The sequence below is a fragment of the Emiliania huxleyi genome (assembly GCF_000372725.1).
Source record: "Emiliania huxleyi CCMP1516 unplaced genomic scaffold EMIHUscaffold_46, whole genome shotgun sequence".
Lineage (NCBI taxonomy): Eukaryota > Haptophyta > Isochrysidales > Noelaerhabdaceae > Emiliania > Emiliania huxleyi.
In genome coordinates this window covers 666,016-670,028 of record NW_005198537.1, presented here as the reverse complement: position 1 = coordinate 670,028, position 4,013 = coordinate 666,016, and positions in this window count along the sequence as shown.

Genomic DNA, 4,013 nt, shown 5'->3' with positions numbered 1-4,013 from the left:
GGGTTTGCGGGTCGTCTGTGGGCACGAGAGTGATGTGTCATGTGTGTGTCCGCCTTGGGCTTGGCCCTTGCGTTTGTCCCATAACATCGACTTGGGCTCGGCAGCTTGTCAACTACCAGCCGAAGCCGGAGTCGGATTCTCTTCTAACATCGAAGGCTAGCTCAAAAAATCTTCTAGTTTTTTCTGGAGAGATCGCAAGACCAAGAGAGAAGAGAGATCGCCAGTGGAGTACAGGAAGTCCACTGCTGGTTTGTTTGCGGACGCGGCTGATCTTGGAGATGAAGCTTTTCCTTCTTTGCAACCTTTCCTTCGCTTAGCGTTAGTTAACCCCCTGCCCAGCGCCTCTCCTTGTCGCGATGCGCTCCCCACTCCCGTTCACCTGTCCCCCTATCCTTCCAAGCAAGACCCTTGCTCTCTTAGGGTACCCCTAGGGTTCTGAGGGCCGGATTTCCACCCCTCTCTTGGATTTTTTAAAGACCTTTTAAGAAATGAGGAGATTTGGGGGCTGAAATTGCCATTTAAGAGATTGCAGGCACGGGGGGTCCCTCTTTTAAGACCGTTTTTAAGAAAATCGGCCTCACCGGCGGCCATGCGTCGGCTGGGTTCCGCGCCATTTTCTCCAATACCGCCGTTATTAGGCACAAAACCGCCTCTGAAGACACATCTCTAAGCCATACTCGCATAGGGGGCGCGTGCTAGCTGACTGTAGCCAGCTTCCCGGCCTCCGGCGTCTACCGGGAGCCTCCCGGACCATCGACCTCGGGAGCTCTCCCGCACCGTTTAAGCGTTTTAAGACACCGTTTAAGGAATATCGGCGGCCCAGCAGCTCTCTTGAATTCTGCCCGGGCAGGTTTTAAGCCGTTTAAGCCGCAGTGCCCCAGGGCCCACCCTTTTAAGCCTAGGGGTACCCTAAGCTTGCTCTGCAAGGCGGGGGACGCTGTCCTTCTCCCATCCCTAGTTTGGCGCGTCCCTTATCTTTCTTTTGGGGCTGCGGGCTGCCCGCGAGCGAGTTCTTTACCAAGTTGCAACCCTTGTTCCGCACTCGGCTGTGAACGCTGCTGGTTGCTGCCGGTTGAGCAGCACCCCGTCCCCATCCAGGTTGTTGGTTGCTACCCCAGGTCCCGCACTATGTAGGTGCCGACTGCTATCTGCTTCAGCAGCGTGCACCTAATACCTCGATCGACGATCCTGGTGTCGGTTGCGCAACCTTTTTGCCGACCTCCGAGCCCAGAGAGCGCGCCGTGTCTGATCCTCGTCGGCATCTGCTTCCGGGCCTGGCGGCCCGCCACAAGGACTTAGGTGAGAAAAGTGCCCGCCGAAACATCGGTTCAAACGACGCTCACTCACAGCGCCAATTTGGCCCCAGCTCTTTGGCTCTCTCGCTCCGCTCGCCGGTGAGTTGGTTGGTTGCTGGCAGCACCCCAGCACCGGGGGGTCCTGAGAGCTGTTGGTTGGTGCTCTGTTCACAGCACAGTGCGGAACAAGGGTTGCAACCTGGTAAAGAATTCTTAAGATACAAGCCTCGCCAGAGAAGCAGGCGCCGACCGAGAGGAGCGCGGCGCGCCCGACTTCGGACATGCAGAGCACCTCACGCATTGCGAGCGGGAGTAACCCGCCAAGGAGTGCGAGCACAAAGAGAGCGAAGGCCGCGACGAGGTGGTTCATGTACATTCGGGACCTGCACTGTGTTGAACTTGCGTGAGGACGCACGATGCCCATGCACTCGAAATGGGACATGGCGTGGCGAGTGCATGGCCAGCCATCTTCAACGACCCGGCGAGTCTGCGGAGGAAGGTAGCAGTCGATCCAGCGCTTCGGTCAATGGTGACACCATGGAATGGCCATAGAGATCACTGCGTGGAAGCGGGAGCCGCGTCTCCACGTCCTCCAGACGCCGCTACCTCGCTGCTCCAGACGCCTCTCCCTCGGTGTGGCCTCGTCGCATTTTACCACCTCCCAAAGGCCTCCGGGTCCTCGCTGGAGTGCTTTCTCGGTGCGCAGCCAGAGTTCGCGTGCTGCCTACGTGGGACATGCGGCTACTGCCGGACGTGGAAGAAGCGCAGCCCCAACGATTGGCCGCACTGGTGTCAGCACCGTGGATTGATACCAGAGCAGATGTGGAAGCACTTTGAGCGGGTAAATAATCGGTCCGACAAAAAGGGACCCGCAACTTTCTTGTTGCCAGACGACCTCTTGCGATGGGACAATGCGATGTTGTATCGGCTCAACTTCCGGGTGACTGTCTCCTTCCACAGCGGCCCCGTGGGCGATGTGCCCGGCATGCACACGAGGGCGAGCTCGGCTTTGCGCTTTGCATTCTTGCGAGATCGCGTCTTTGCGAAGAGAGGATGCACCCTCGTCCTTGCCACCTTGCTCAGACACCCTGTTGCGCAGCTCATCTCCGCCTGGGAATACGTGCACGGCAGACCCAACGGCCGTGCAATCTCCCTCGTAGATTTTGCCGTGCAGCACCGAGGCTCACTTCTCGGCATATGGCCGACTCTGTTTCGACATTTCGACGAGACGTTCGGCGCGCATCAATATGGCCAGACCGCAATGACGAGTGCCTTGGGAACCTACGCAGCGCAGACAGCTAGTGCAGCGAACCCATCCGCGACTCTTAATCCATTGCTCGATCTGTTCGATGTTGTGGGCCACGTCGAACGCTTTGACGAGAGCCTCTTGCTGCTGATTGATGCAGCCGGACTGCAGGAGCCGCGCGCTTGCGCCCGGCCGATCAACGTGCAGTCGTGCGATGGCGCCTGCCCGACGAATGCGAGCAGGTGGGACGCCGTGGCTGCGGCTGTGCCAAAGCTGGTCGAGTGGTACGCGTCGCGGCTTACCAGCTTTGATGCCAGTATCGCGGACAAGGGCGACCGATTCCGAGCGCGCGTGCGGCTGCTCTCGGAGCTGCGGTCAGCGGAGAACTAGCATAGCGCCGTGGATTCGTGAGTCGGCCTTGGCGGCGTGTCGTCGCTGTGGCGGCCAGGCGGCTGGAGAACAGAGGACCACAGCCTCATCCGCACCGCCGACGGCGCTGTCCATGTTTGGGGCGAGGGTGCTCACGGCTGCCTAGGCCATGGAGAGGACCTGTCGACGAACTAGCTGCTCTTGGGGAGGCCCCCGCAACCCCCGGCCACACCACCCCCCAGATCCCACACGCCACACAATAATCAATATCAACGTAATATCTAATCTAATATGACGTGAAAGGCGGTTAGCATTAGGCGAGGGGTCGCTCGAGAGCAAGTCGACGGGACAAACGGTGTGTGGCGTGTGTGCCGGGCGCGCGCGGGTGCCCCGCACCGCCGCCCCCCTAGTAAGAGCCGTGCTAGCTGCTACTCTTACCGGCCGGTAGGCTTTCACTTACACACCACATGAATGTCAATGAATGTCACACACTGCCGCTGCGCGGATACGGCAGCATGAGCGAAACTCGCGCGTAGTGCGGCTATAAACGGATACCTTCTCGTCATTCCCCTCAACTCGACGCCACCGTGGCGACGGCTCCAGGGGCAGTGTAGGAGGAGAGCGTGAGGCGAGCGGCGCCGGCGCGACGGCCTCTCCGCCCCTCCTCTCCTCGCGGCTCGCCCCTGCCGCAGCTGCCGCGCACAACGGAGGCCGGCGGGGCGAATTGTGGCGCCGAGCCGGCGCCGCGCCCCGCCCGCTGCCCGAGCGGCCCTGCGCCGCCGCACTGCGCCTCAGTGGCCGATGAGGCCGGTGTGGCGGTAGGTTGACGAGTAGCGCATCACCTGCAGACACGTGCCAGGCCTCGTGAACTTTGTGTGCCGAGGTGCGGCCAAGGAGCGGCCGGGGTGCGGCCGAGGTGCGGCCTGACCTCCGCCCATGTGCCGCCCAAGACTGTCCGACGTGCCGCCAACGTCGCACCCCACAACTCAGGCTCGACACGCCTCCTTTCTGAAACCATGCTCCTTCCTGTAACTCTAGTTGCCCCCAGATCTCTAACTAAACACACAGCGGATCGCCCTCCCCTCCCGCACCCTGCCACCCAC